General features: G+C 36.4%; 1 protein-coding gene and 1 pseudogene across 2 annotated transcripts in view; both read right to left on the bottom strand.

The window, feature by feature from the left end:
* Positions 1-16,119, bottom strand: part of KCNU1 (potassium calcium-activated channel subfamily U member 1) — a 152,922-nt gene that overhangs the window by 35,904 nt on the left and 100,899 nt on the right. The window lies entirely within an intron of this gene.
* Positions 10,834-11,669, bottom strand: LOC116461745 (putative translationally-controlled tumor protein-like protein TPT1P8; annotated as a pseudogene).

Here is a 16,119-nt window from a genome sequence, read left to right as displayed (position 1 = left end):
CATCCAGCTTGGCCAGTTAATCCTTGCTGTTACTCCTTTACCGGGTAACATTTTAAAAAGACCTGCCATGAAATCTCATGGGATGTGACATACGTTGACAGCAACCTGGTTACTTCCAAAGCACCAAACCCCCTTGGTTGCCATCTGGGAAAACCTTAGGAAACCATTTGGGAAGAGGAAAACAAACCCACTGTCTACCAGCCATTCTGCTTTGCTTGGGTTTCCCAGGACATGGAGACTTTCAGGGCTAAAACTGGTCACTCTGTTGCCCAAATGGCGATACTTCTTTGTGCTAATTTGAAAAACTCTCTGGGAGGAAGAGGAGGAAAGAAAGAAGAAAACACTTGAAATATCATGCCTAGAAAGCCTTCCACGTTGTGCAGAAAACTTTCTACACCTCTGTGTTTATTGATGAGTTCTGCTGATGTTTAATGGAAGAGAAGACAGAGAAGACGGCTAGGTGGCCAATAGCCCTGGAATGTTTTAAGATAAACAGGCTCTGTATTCTTCAACCTCTCTCTGCTTCCTGGTTTCTCCTGATTCTTTGCATACACAGAATCTTCATGAAGTCATTATTAAATTATAAACTTTAATAGTAGAGATAATAGGTATGATTTAAAGAACATCTGTAAATGGTATTTTTAAAAGGAGGTATATGAAAATTCAGGATATCATTCTATTCAGTATAATCTTATTTCAGTCTACGTAGGAGAATGTAAACTGTGTTCTAAGGTAAACCAGATCAGCTGTGAGCAGAGTGTTCTGTTTGCCTTTAAACGCTGCTTTACAGATGGGCTCTATCAAACGCATGGCCTCTATTTTCAATGTTTACAATCTAAAATCTCCACGAAGTCATTTTTTTTTCTATCTTCTAGCTTAGAAGTTAGACCCAAGGTCAGAGCGGCCCCAGCCCAGGTGAGGCAAGACTAGGATAGAGTTTCTATTAGATAAACCCACATCTGAGCCCATATTTGAACTTCTCTCTGTTAAGCTTTGCTTTATTTCTGATGAGTAAAAACTGACAGCTTTTCCGCAGAGCTTTTTCTGTGAATTTATGTAGGCATTTCTGAGTATAAATTGTTACCAGATGAAAAGAGAAAGACAAAAAGACAATTTCCCTCTTTCTCACCCATTCTGCAGGTGAATCCTCATTTAAATCCCTTTATATTTCATGGAAATTGCATTTGGAATTTTCTACAACGTTAGGACAAATGAGACATGACCCAGAGCAGCAGGTACCTTTAATAAAAGCCAGAGTCTGTGCCCTCGGCAGAAGAGCCTGGGGCTCAGGGCAAGTCTCAATCCTCATGACAGCAATTTCTTCAGTCAATTTTCTTCAGCATAAGGTTGTAGTTTTAGGTGCTCTTTCCCACACTTTCCAACACTTTCTAAATATCAACTTGCATAGTAAGTGTAGAAGTTGATCTAAATAAAAAATACTTCCCTCCCATAGACAGTTGTGGCATACAGTTTTCTTTGTGTATTGGACAAGGAACTGAACGATGAAGTGAGTTACTCTGACACTTTCAATCCTAAAATGCATTACTGAAACAAATGCAAATTTCAGACACAAGACTTTTTTTTTTTTTTTCCTTTTTGGTGGGGTATGGAGATGGGGAATTGGAGCATGAGATATCTGAAAACTACCTCCCTTTTCATTGTATTGGTCCACTTCCCAAGGTTTTATGGGATTGAGTTCAGGTCAGGGTTCAACATGACATAAATGCTTTCCTTATGCAGTGGGTTGGGAGGCTTGGCCTGGAAAATTATTAACATTAATAACCCCCAAAAGGAATTGGGACTGGAAACAATAGCACCCATCAAAATGTTACCGGTGTGAGGTGCACATGTGTTTATGTATGTGAGAGAGGGATACAGGGGGTAGGTATCAAACTCTGCAGAGGCAATTAAAATAATTGCAGGGTATGTGGATATTTTAATTCTTTTCTCTAGAAATAGGAAGTTATTTGTGAAGTCTTCTTATCCATATTGCTTAGTTTCTCTGAAATCCCTGTGGCTGAATGTTGAAATGGAGTCAACATAGTGTGCTGGTGATTATGGATTTTTGAAAACATTGGAAGAACCCAGTGATGTGTTGAGGACCACAAACTTTAAAAATTTCCTCACATCTGGAAGCCATCACTGGAGGAAAGCCTGTGAATACAGGCATCCTGAGTGTTATAACATTTTACTTAGTACCAGTGACCTGTCAAGAAGCAATGGAGATAATGGAGATGGAGGCCATTTGGGATCACTCACGACATGGAGTCCTCCCGGTCTGTGTGTTACACAATGGCTATTTTTAAAAGGAGGCACGCCTTGATTAAAGATGAAAAGTTAAAATTAGAAGTCTCTTGTGGGAGGGAAAAGGTTATGTACGGTGTTTTTTAACAAGAAGATGTGATTAGTGTAGGGCTGTGACTAGGGGTGAAAGATAAGCATCAGAGTTTTTTAGTGGGCCGTAGAAGAAGTGCAGGGTGAGATAGCCTCAGTAAGGCAGGGGCACTCATGCTTAGATGTTTCCTATGCTTTAGTTTTTTAAATTAAAGGTGAATGAAAATGAAAGGGGGTAAGAAGGAGGATATTCACCCTGCTCTGTTCACCTCTAATTTGAAATGGAGTTTCTAAAGGTCATTAAGTCCTCAGCTTTCCTGATGTGTGACTCTTGGTGACATTCATATTTGGATTCCTTGAAGCTAAGACCTGTTGCATCATGAAACTATCTAGATGTTCCACTTCTTATTCTAAAGCTCCAGAGGGAAACAGTGGAAGTCATTTATTTCCTTGTAAATGTTTTGTACTTAGTTGCAGCCATTTATGGGGGGAGAGAAAAAGACAAACAGAGCGAGAGAGAGAGAGAGAATGATTCTATAAATTTTATGGGAATTTTTCTACAATACAGAGAGGGAGGGAGAGAGAGAAAATGATTCTATAAATTTTATGGGAATTGTTCTACAATTTAAAAATCACCACCAAACATACACATACACACAGCTTTTGGCAATAAAATTCTGTCTTATGTATAATCAAAATGTCTGCACAATGGAACCACTGTGCATGCTGATGAGTGAGTTTTGACTAGGACTCTTTTGGCTATTGTCCCATAGCAAGAACAAAATCACCCCATGGTTCACCACTTGTTATAATTCAGGCAGAAGCACATGCATCTCTCTCTTTACTGATCTTGTGGAGTAAATGGAAGATGCAAAATTGTGTACTGTGAAAGTTTTTTAGGTAATCAACCTTGGCGTTTATAGACTAGAATAAATTGGCATCTGTATGAAACTATCTTAATACAAATATAAATAATATCTCACTTCCTGGTGATCAGTTTCTTGATTATTTTGCAAGAAAAAATGTTTTCCTATAATCTATTTCTTTTTCATATCAAAAGCTCCATTGAAATAAATTCCCAATCATGTCTAAGCTCTTTTTACTGTGTGAAAAAGAAAATAAACTGCATGTTCTCTGAAATTTTCCTCCAACCTCTTCTATTTGATCATCTCAAAGGAGCGGACCTTCTTTCTCAGAGTTCCAGGGGTAAAAGTCCAACAGTAACCATACCAAATTTTAGATGTCTTAATGATTATTGCATTCTATTCTTTGATTCCTTTATCTGCTGTACTATTACTTTTTGTTTCCATGGAAAATTGAGATTACATAATTGAGTCAATTTCTCTTTAAAAGTATTATTTACTCCTACTTTTCCCAATTTTCCAACAACCTATTAACCTAAACTCAAAACATTTATTAATAGTTTGGAATGAAAATTATTGCTTTCATCAAATTATCATAAATCTAATATTTAACTATTGTTTCCAGACATGTGATGTCATACCGTTCATCTTAACTATCTAGAACAGAGTTGACAAATTTTATTTTGCAAAAGGCTAGATATAAATATTTTAAGCTCTTCAGGCCAAGAGGCTAAATCGGTATCACGTAGGTACTTACATAACAAAAAGAAAATAAGTTTTTATAAATATTCATTGATGATATTTAAAATATAATAGTTTAGTAATTTAAGTTTCTTAAATTATAGGTCTACTAATGAAAAAATAATTTTTAAGGGATTTTTAAAAATTGGCATTCATAGTTAATATTCTCTATAATCAAAATTAATTGCAAATGTTCATATGTTAATGTTGACACCAACAAAATTTAACATATTTTATCTTTGGAAATGTCTTTTCACACAGATAGGTACTATCAAATACCAATAGTGCTCCAAGAGCGTAAGATTCTATAATAATTGAGCATATTTATTGCTTAGAAGGCATTTATAGAATTTTATTAGATTCTTCTTTTGATATGTGCCTTTTAGCATGTCATTATATTGCAGATTAATCACTTGCAATAAAAGTTCAGGTAGAAACTTCTCAATTGCATTGTTAAGTAAACTTTGAAATATAGAATTTTTTTAGCACTTGCATCAAGGTCTAAAATGACAATGCTGAAACTGAGATCAGAAAATATATCTACAGAAAATTTGTGTGGAAATAGTAATCTCATTTTTTATTTTAACTTTTGACAGCATGGGAAGTATATAAAGAAGAATGACATTAGTTGTGATTCAAAGATTGATGATTGTCATTGTAATTATTATAGTATAAGTTTCACATGTTAGCTCTGCTTTGACTTTCAATTTTAAATTTGTTAATAGAGACTATGAAACCTGCAGTGAATAACAAGTTTTGAAGTCCTTTAGTGTTCGGAAATAGTGGTTGACAGCACAGTTATTATTCAGAAACATTTTAATCTTGATCCAGGTTTTTAAAATAACACAAAAGGCCAGGTACAGTGGCTCATGCTTGCAATCCCAGCACTTTGGGAGGCTGAGGTGGGCAGATTACTTAAGGCCAGGTGTTTGAGACCAGCCTGGCCAACATGGTGAAACCCCATTTCTACTAAAAATATAAAAATTAGCTGGGCGTGGTGGTCAGTGCTTGTAATCCCAACTACTTGGAAGTCTGAGGCAGAAGACTCACTTGAACTTGGGGGGGCAGAGGTTGCAGTAAGCTGAGATTGTGCCACTGCACTCCAGCCTGGGTGAGAGAGTGAGACTCTGTTTCAAAAAAAAAAAAAAATCACAAAAAAAGTTACTATTGTTAAGTTCTTAAACTGAAGTGTGGTAGAGTAAGTTAGGATATTCAGATTTTATTTCTTACAAAACTTTATGGAACTAACAATGGCAAAGTTCATGAGAGCTAATGAAATTCACCATTGACACTTCTGGTTCAATAACTCATGATAAATTCATATATTCTTCACAAAATACTTTCTGATGAATAACACAATAAGGACTATATTCTTTATGCATTTTACATTTTACGAACTTTGTAAATTTGTCTAACTAAGACTGTTTCTGGTCCACATGTATTTTTGTATCAGCTGTAATACATCTTAGCAGATTCCGCTTCAGATTATACTGAATTAATATTTTCTCAACTTCTTTGAATATATTTTCACAGGTAATTGTGCCATGCAGACTATTCACAGAGGCCATTTAGGCACTTCAAACTCTGCATTGACTCCTTGAATAAACAATAACTAAGCTGTATCAGTAACATATATTAACATATTAAAAGCTGAGGGAAACCACTCACAACTATTTTCCTCATTTTTAAGTGATATTAATATTGCTTCTGATGTCTTCAATTCTTCCAGCAATGATTTTTGCTGAAAGGTTAATAGTACTAGGCAGTTTTATTTTGTCTGGATACATTTTTTGGTCTGCTGCAATCAAACACAATTTAATTGACTCACCATTCGTAAATGACTTCTCTTGCTTGGCTAACAAGTGAGTCACTCAGAAACAAACTTTGGTTGCAAATTCTGCTGTGTTAAGATGTTCTTTTAAAATTTTATAATTTTTCTAACCATGGCTTTACCATGAATTGAGAATATTGTGATAAGTGCCAAGTTTGGTAATATCAACATATATTGTAGTCTTTTACCACAGCTATACTTTCATTGCAAATTAAACACAATGCTTTTGTACGGCAAATCATATAAAAACAGGTAGTGAAGTGGATTTTGACTTCTAATCTAGAAAGCAGCCTGACACCATTTTAAAATAGCATTTGCATAGACCAAAGATATCACAAATAGTGGCAATTGTTAATGGAAAATTTTTTCATGAATTATCTATATTGCTAACATTTTTGGATTTTTGGCTTGCAGATTAAAAGTGTCAAGTTAGAGATGAAGAAAGGCGTTGCTGCAAAGAGATGGTCTTAAACCAGCTTAAGGGACCATCACAAGTTTAATACGAAGATGAAAAATAACTATAAAAAGTAACTACAAGGGAGATTCTTCCAGAATGGCAGAGTTAGGGCCTTTGAATATTCACTATTCTACACAAGCAATGAGAATATTGACAAAATTTATCAAAATCAACATCTTCAGAGTTCTGGAAATAAACCAGGGACTTGAAGCAATACAAGGAGTATTTATTTAAGAAAAATGGCGAGATCTTGGTAAGAACAATAAGCTTCATGGCATTTTTGAGAAGTGCTATTCCCATTCCACTATCTTTAGTTCAACAGTAGCCTTCAAGATCAGAAACCTTACAATAAGAGTAGCTCTGAAAACAAGCAGTCTAGCAGCCACCGGAGAGAAAATAATAGATCTGAAGCTGTTAAATATCCTTATTCACAGAATATGTTACTATTTGAGCTTTCTAGCAGCTCCCTGGAAATGCACACTCACAGGGCTTATCTTTATTTGGCCTGGGAACTTTCTCAGTGGAATTTTTCTTGAGGCATTTTAAAAAAATAATCAGCAGTGATTTTTTAAAATTCCAAATATCTGAGTTATAGTTAACAATGTGGCAAAAAAAAGACACATAAAAATCTTCAAAAGAAAAAGCTGGAGAATTAGAAGTCTATAGAGAGGGCCAGGTGTGGTGGCTCATGCCTGTAATCCCAGCACTTTGGGAGGCTGAGGCAGGTGGATCACCAGAGGCCAGTAGTTCAAGACTAACCTGGGCAACATGGCGAAACCTCATCTCTCCAAAATAAAAACAAAACAAAACAAAACAAAACAAAACAAAAAGTAGCTAGGCATGGTGGCTCACACCTGTAATAACAGCTACTTGAGAGGCTGAGTCAGGAGAATTGCTTGACCCCAGGAGGTGGAGGCTGCAGTGAGCTGAGATCGTGCCACTGTACGCTGTCCTGGGTGACAAAGCAAGACTCTGTCTCAAACAAAACAAAAGAAAATAACAGACTTCTATAGAGGGTATTAAAAGGTTTTGAAACATTCACTGTAGGAAACTAAATAAAAATAAAACCATGTGCATGTGCAGAGCTGTAAATACACCCAGGGGAAAAAAAACCTGAGATATTCCTAAACTCTTCTGGCTGATCTTGAGACTGCACAAACCAAAAATGAAGGCTAAGGCAAAGATGTAAACTGCTAAAATGTCAAAGGAATTACCTCAATATGCACACAGAATCCCTTGACAAATATAAGAGGACTCATCAGTTCAAGGCATTTAAGGAAATCTGAGTGCAATCATTAGCTGACCATAAAGCTAAGTGAGTAGAGATTTAAGTGTCAATATACAATAAAGCATAGCAAAATACTTTTTAGAGTTGTCATATAATATTATTTAAAATGCCTGGCTTTCAACAAAAAATTATGAGACACAAAGACAGAGTAAGTATGGACCATACCTGGCAGGGGGGTGGGGGGTGGGAACACCAATAGAAACTGTCCTGAAGGAAGCCCAGACATTGGACTTTCTAGGCAAAGATTTTATAAGAGCCATTATAAATATATTTAAAGGACCAACTGAAACCATTTTTAAAGAACTAAAGAAAAGTATGAGAACAATATAGCACTGAATACAAAATATCAATGAGGAGCTAGATTATAAGAAAAAAACAAATGGAAATTCTGGAGTTAAAAAGTACAATAACTGAAAAGAAAATTTTAGTGGAGGAGCTCAACAGCAGATCTGAGTTGGCAGAAGGAGGAATAAATGAGCTTGAATATAAGTCAATGGAGATAATGCAGTCAGAAAAATAGAAATAAAAACCTATTGAAGAAATATACACAGAAGCTTCAGAAAACGGTGGGACATCATCAAGTGTATCAACATACACAAAATGGGAGTTTCAGAAATAGGGGAGAGAAATAAAGAAGAAGAAAGAATACTTAGATAATGGACATGAATTTTACATATTTAATGAAAACATTAACTTACATATCTAAGCAACTAAAGGAAGTTTAAGTAGAGTAATCCCAAAGAGATTCAGACCTGGATATATCATAATCAAATTGTTCAGAGCCAAGGGCAAATAGGAATCTTGAAAGCAGCAAGTAAAAAGCAACTCAGCATCTACAAGGGATCCTTAATGAGATTAACAGCTAATTTCTCATCAGAAACCATGAAAACCAGAAGGCAGTGGAAGAACATAGATAAAGTTTTCAAAAAAAAAGACTTATCAGTTAAGAATTCTATATCCAACAAAGTACTATTCAAAAATTATGAAGAAATTGAGACATTTTCAGATGAAGAAAAATGGCCAGAATTGTTGTTTGCATACTTTTATTACAAACAATACTAAAGAGTATTACAATTCCTTTAGGCTGAAATGAAAGGATGACAAACATTAACTTGCATCCACATTAAGAAATAGAGTATCAGTAAAAGTAATTACATAGGTAAATAGGAAAGATAGTATTATCTCTCTATGCATCCGTCCATCCATCCATCCATTCTTCCATGCATCCATCTATCCATCCTTTTGTATTATCTGTCTGACTTAAAATACAAGTTTGCAAAGCAATTATAGGATTGTGTTGATGAATGTATTATATTATAAAGATGTAATTTGTATGATAATCATAGCACAAAGGTGGGCAAAGAAATAGAGCTACATGGAAGTAAAACAGTTATGTACTAGTGAAAATAAGATAGTATTAATATGAACTATATTGCTATAAGTTGTTAATTGTAATCTCCAAGGCAATCATTAATAAAATAAAAATACTCTAAAAGAAATCACAAGAGAATTAAAATGGTACAATAGAAAATATCCATTTAACAATAAAATAAGGCAGTAATGGTGGAATAGATTAAAAACAGACAAGGGACATATATAAAAAATACCAAATGGCAGACTTAAATGCTTCATTATTCATAATCAATTTAGGTACAAATAGATTACACTAATAAAAATACAGAGGTTATAATAATATTCATAAAATATGTATTTCATTTACAAGAGACAGAATTTAGATTCAAAGCAAAAATAGGTTGAAAGTAAAAGGATGGAAAATAACGGCATGAAAATAGTAATTAAAGGAGAACTGTAGTGGCTATACTAATAATAAACACAATAGACATCAAGAAAAAAGGTACTAAATATAAGTGTTAGCATGATTTATCTTTCTTCATTATTTTATTTTTAATCTGTCCAAATATTTATACTAAAAGTAGATTTCTTATATACAGCACATGTTGAATCCTGTTTCTTTATCAACTCTAACAATAGCTGTCTTTTAATTGTATTTATGCCACTCATATTGAAAAGATTATTGATACAGTTGGATTAATGTCTACCACATTTGTAACTGTTTTCTAATTTGTTACATTTGTTCTTTCTTTCTTGTCTTCTCTGGTTTTGAGCATTTTATATGATTTCATTTTTATCTCTTTTTTAGCACAACACAACACTTATATTTATTTTTTTAAATTAGGAGTTGACCTCAAATTTTCAATATATATTTTTAACTGATTTAAGTTTCTCTTTGAAAAACACTACACTGCCTGATGTATAGTGCACGTAGCTTATTGCAGAGTATTTCCAACTCATCCTTTCCATCTCTTATGATGTTGCTGTCATTCATTTCAAGTATCTAGGTATATTGGTCACCTCATACAATTTTACCATTAATATCTTAAACAGTTATATTTTAAGTCAATTAAAAATAAAAAAATTTAATTCATTTATTCTGTCTTGAATATTCTTTATATAGATCTCACTTTCTGATCTATATAATTTTCCTTCTGCCTGAAGACTTTCTTACCATCTTTTGACATTTCTTGTAGGGTAAGCCTGCTGGTGATAAACTGCCTCAGTTTTTGTTTGAGGAAGTCTGCCTGTTTCCTTCAATTTTGAAGAAAAATTTTACTGCAAATAGGATTTTAGGTTGATGGGGTTTTTCTTTCAATACTTTCACTCCACTCTGTTCTTACTTATGGTTTCTGACAAAAAGACAACTATAATTATTTTCCGTGTTTCTCCATGGACAAGATGACTTCTTTTTCATTTGGGTTCTTTTGTAATTTTCTTTCTTTTTTTTCTTAGCAGTTTGAATATGATAGGTATATATTTTGTTATGTATCCTACCTGTTTTCTGAGCTTTCCAGGTCTGTGGGTTGGCATCAATTTTGGAAAGGTCTCAGCTATTATTACTTCAAACATTTCTTCTTCTCCATTTTTCTTTCTCCTCCTCATATTCCAGTTATGCATATATTCACATTTTAAATTTGTCCCACTTTCTTTTGATATTGTTCTTATTTTTTATTCTTCTTTATGGCCTTTTATATCAGTTTGGAAATTTTCTGAAGATGTATCCTCAAGAGTATTTATTCTCTCTCTTTCTTAGTTTAAATGCATTTTATTTTCAGACAATCCACACAACAAGTTTTTTTTTCCTTAAAAGTGATGCCTCCACACCAAATAAGTCAGAGTCAAAACAATTAAAAAGCTCAAGATGACATCAGTCTCATTTGTCTTAATCTCTGGTGTTGTGTTGATGACAAATGGCAGCCAGTTATGATGACAGGTGATAGATCCAAAGTAGTTACCAAATTTCTTAACATCTTTTAATTTCTAAACCATTCTTTAAAAAATCATATATAGGGTCATACTGACCATCCTTATGGTAGTTCAGCAGAGCAACCATGCCAGGTGGATTTAGGTTTTCACCAATAAAGAACTGGTAGTTTTGCTGGGCATGTGGCTCATGCCTGTAATCCAAGCACTTTGGAAGGCCAAGGCAGGTGGATCACTTGAGGCCAGGAGTTCGAGATCAGCCTGGCCAACGTGGTGAAACCCTGTCTCTACTAAAAATACAATAATTAGCTGGGCATGGTGGTGCATGCCTGTAATCCCAGCTACTGAAGAGACTGAGGCAGGAGAATCACTTGAACCAAGGAGGCAGAGATTGCAGTGAGCTGTGATTGTGCCACTGCACTCCAGCCTGGGTGACAGAGCGAGACCCTATCTCAAAAAGAAAAAAAAATGGAACTAGTAGTTTTTGAAATTAACAAAGATGTGCTTCATTTGTTCTTCATTCCTGTTATAAAAGGTTTCACGCTTTCTGGTCTCTGTTCTTCAAGTTTTTCTTTGATTGATTTCATGTAATCTTTGATATACTTCTTGTAGGCTTCTTTTGTGAAGCTGCTGTCCTGAAAGTGATGGTTTGTAACAATATCAACACCAGTGATTATCGTGCTTTCAGTAACTTCACCCTCAGTACTTTCAGAGGAGGAATTTCTGCCAATGAGTGAGTGAGTCATCAGTGTTCCCTGTTGTCTTACTGACCATCTTCTGCTCCACTTCCAGGCACAGCCCATTTGTGATCTCCCAGATCTTGTAAATGTCAGAGAACATCTCACTGTGGCTGATGAGGTCCTGGAAGATAATCATGATGCGGCTGAAGGGAGATGAAGGTGGCACTAGCTTAGCAGAAGCCTGGAGTTCAGAGCACGGTGCAGCCAGAGTGGTGGTGTGCGGGAGGGAGGAGTGGGAGGAAAAGCTACTCTCCTTTTCACACTGTCCAGTCTACTGGTGAGCCAATCAAGGCATTTTCTATTTCTGTTACTGTGGTTTTGATTTCTAGTATTTCCTTTGATTATTTCTTAGGATGTCTACCTCTCTGCTTACATTGTCCCTTTGTTGTTCCATGTTGTCTATGTTTTCTATCAGGGTCTTTAACATATTAATCATGCTTATTTCAAATTCTGATAATTCCACATTGGTATCATCTCTTAGTTTGTTTCTGTTACTTGGTTTTTCTCCTCTATAAAATAAAAATAAAATTCTAAATACCCCTTTCCCCGACCGACTGAACAGACTCCCTCTTGGACAAGGGCACCCCAGAGAAATCCTTTAAAACTGAGTTCCCAGCCATGATAGGAGAGGAGATTAGATGAGCCTCGTGATATCCCCTTCCTTTCTATTGTTTCAACATAACTACTGACTAGTATTAATGTTAAAATAGAGATTATAAGACTGACAGAACAGACACTTTGTGGCAATAAGATACCAAATTATAAACGGAACTTAAGGCCATTCTAGGCAAGGGTTAAGTCATGTACCCTACACTTAAGAAATAAATGACATTCTAACTGCCACAAAGTTTTTTGTTTGTTTCTCTAGCAGCTAAACAAGCACTGACCTCAAGATGAGCAATATTAAAACAATTTGTAGTTCACCACCACATTCTGATTAACTGATCTCTGTTCTACCAGCCATAACTACAGCTTTTATTGGACAAGAGACTGATTTCAGCACTTTCTACAGATAAGAAGACCATCAACCATGGATTGGTTCTGGCCGGTTTCCAGAAGATACACTGTTACATGCCTTCATGCCCTGACAAGGCATTTTGATGTTTAGGGCCTAGTTGTGATACATTTAAATGTCTCATTTCTCCAAAAAAAAAAAAAAAATACAAATGGCCAATAAACACGTGAAAAAAATGCTCAACGTTTTCAGAAAAATGCTCAACTAATCACCAGATAAATGCAAATTAAAACCATAATGAGGTATCACCTTTACTCCAGCCAGAATGGCCATTATTAAAAGTCAAAAAACAATGGATGTGGTGAAAAGGGAATGCTTCTACATGGTGGGTGGGAACGTAAATTAGTACGATCTGTATGGAAAACAGTATGGAGATTCTCAGAGAACCACAAGTAGATCTACCATTCAATTCAGCAATCCCACTACTGGGTATCTACCCAAAGGCAATAAAAGTAACTATGTCAAAAAGACACCTGCACACATATGTTTATTGCAGCATAATTCAGAATTGTAAAGATATGGAAACAACCTATGTGCTTATCAACTGATGAGTGGATAAAGAAAATGTGGTATATATACAACCATGGAATACTACACAGCCATAAAAAAGAACAAAATAATGTATTTTGTCACAACTTGGATGAAAGTAGAGTCCATTATTCTAAGCAAAGTAACTCAGTAATGGAAAATCAAATACTGTATGTTCTGACTTATAAGTGGGAGCTAAGCTATGGGTATGCAAAGGCATACAGAGTGGTATAAGGGACACTGAAGACTCAGAAGGGGGACATTGGGAGGAGGATGAGGGATAAAAAACTACATATTGGGCACAATGTATACTGCTTCGGTGACAGGTACACTAAAATTTCAGACTTCACCACAATGCAATTCATCCATATAACCAAAAAACCACTTGTACTCCTAAAGCTGACATTAAAAAAAATTAAGTCTCCACCCCAAGGTAAACATGGGTCTTATGTTGCATGCATATTCATAGCTCTTCCTGTAACCTGTTGAATACGTATGTTTTGCCAACCTGTTCAACAAAAAGCTCCTACCTCAACCCCTTCTCCTTTGAAATTCCTGTTTCTGGTTTTTTCCGGAGGCACACTTCCCGGCTTGTGGGATGGCCACCTTACAGGCTGTAACCTTTTACAAGAAATAAAGTCTCCTTTCCGAATTTATAAATGGTGTGGTTTTAAATTGAACATCTCAGAGAGAGTTTTGTTTTGTTTTTGCTTTTTGCATTCTTTGCAATTTTGTTTTACAATAGGATATGTTGTATTGGATAATAAGAACTGAGGTAAATAGGTGTTCAGTGTGAGGTTTTATGTTAATCTAGCTAGGAATTGCACTGTTTGCTGTAGTTGTAGTTTTCAGAGGCTCTAAATTCCTCTAGTGTCATTGCTTTTGTCTACTTCATTGTCTTTGGGTTTTCCTAAGAACTCCTTCTTGAATAAGCCGTACCTTGCACCTCTTTCAACTATAATTCACTTTTGTGATACTGAAGCCCTATTGGTGTGGTGGTAATGTGTAGGATACAGGAAGATTATATGATTGTATGATGAAGTCTCAGATTTTTAGTGGGTCTGTTTTTGGAGGCTGTGACCATCAGCATGGATCTTAACTCCCCATGTTTCTCCTTTCTTCTTCAGGTGATACAGGGGTAGAGTAGGAGACATGCCATTCCCTCAGCTGAGGCAAAGCCCTGGGAAAGTATTTTTTCCCTGGAGAGCAGGTCCTTGTAATGGAGAGTGCTCTGATTGTATTTCTTTTTTCCTTTTCCTTTTTTTTTTAGACAGAGTCTTGCTCTGTCTCCTGAGCTGGGGTGCAATGGCACAATCTTGGCTCACCACAACCTCCGCCTCCTGGGTTCAAGAGATTCTCCTGCCTCGGCCTCCAGGGTAGCTGGGATTACAGGCGCCCACCACCATGACCAGTTAATTTTTGTATTTTTAGTAGAGATGTGGTTTTGCTATGTTGGCCAGGCTGGTCTCGAACTCCCGACTTCAGTTTTTTTAATTTTTTTAATTTGAGACAGAGTTTTGCTCTGTCGCCCAGGCTGGAGGGCAGTGGTGCGATCTCACACACTGCAACCTCCTTCTCCTGGCTTTAAGCGATTCTCCTGCCTCAACCTCCCCAGTAGCTGGAATTACGGGCACCCACCAACATGCCCTGCTAATTTTTCTATTTTTAGTAAAGACGGGGTTTCATCATGTTGGTCGGGCTGGTCTTCAACTCCTGACCTCAGGTGATCCGCCCACCTCGGCCTCCCAAAGTGCTAGGATTATAGGCATGAGCCATCGTGCCCGGCCTCTGGTTGTATTTCACAATCGTTACTCTTTCTCTCACCCTGCCAGAGTCTCTGAGGGACTTTTTCTAGGCCTTTCATTGGAAAAATCCTGGAACCTGGTAGGACTTCTGAAGGCAAAACCCTCCAAAGTGTGCCCCCAGGAGTTTCTCATTCTATACCTTATCCACACTCAGCCTCTAGTAATTTATCCCAGTTATCATGTAAATATTCCTACTAGTTTACAGCCTCAGTGCTTCCCCCAGTGAGCAGATCTCAGCTGCGATTCTCCACATTTCTGGATTTTGCCCTATAACCTCAGTTTCATTGATGAGCCAAGAAAAGTCTCTAATTTTCAGTTTGTTTAGTTTTTTTGTTATTGTAAGGACAGGAGTGATGACTTCAAAGATCTTTACAAGCCAGAGTTAAAACTGGAAATTCAACCACAGCTTTCCTTATTCACTAAGACTGCTTCTCCCAGGCCACAGAAACAGGAGGCTTGGTTTTCTTTCTTTTTTTTTTTTCCTGTTTTTTATTTTTATTTTTTATTTTTTTGAGATGGAGCCTCACTCTGTTGCCCAGGCTGAAGCCCAGTGGCTCAATCTTGGCTCATTGCAACCTCCACCTCCCGGGTTCAAGCGATACTACTGCCTCAGCCTCCAGAGTAGCTGGGAGTACAGGTGTGCACCACCATACCTGGCTAATTTTTGTACTTTTAGTAGAGACATGGTTTCGCCATGTTGGCCAGACTGGTCTGGAACTCCTGACCTCAGGTGATCCACCCACCTCAGACTCCCAAAGTGCTGGGATTACAGGCATGAGCCACCATGCCCGGTTATTGGTTTTCAAATGTGGTTCACATCACGGCATACCCCCGCCATGCATTTAACCTGAAAACTCCCCTTTCAGTAATTAAATACACTTTCTTCACGGGTCATTATGATGTGATTTATGACATATGTGTAATTGTCAGAATTACTGTGGGTAATTAAAACATGAAGTGAATGCTGCCAGAGGCTTCAGTCCCTCTCAATGTCCTCATTAAAAATCAGGAGCTGACCAAATTATAAATAGACTGGTTTGCACAAGTTCCCAGCAAAACCTAATTATGAAACTTATCCTTATTCTATCAGAACTCACTCCATTAGTCATGCAAATTCTGAAAATGATTAAGTTATTTTATGTGCCGGAATTGTGGAATTAATAATAAAGAGGTAGGTAACAGTAATTAGCCATTACTATGAAACTTCATTATCTCAGGTCACTCTGGGTTAAAGTTGC

Source organism: Hylobates moloch, unplaced genomic scaffold, assembly GCF_009828535.3.
Source record: "Hylobates moloch isolate HMO894 unplaced genomic scaffold, HMol_V3 SCAFFOLD_22, whole genome shotgun sequence".
Taxonomy (NCBI): Eukaryota; Metazoa; Chordata; class Mammalia; order Primates; family Hylobatidae; genus Hylobates; species Hylobates moloch.
The sequence above is the reverse complement of the archived record's forward strand: the minus strand, read 5'-3'. Positions and strand labels throughout refer to the sequence as shown.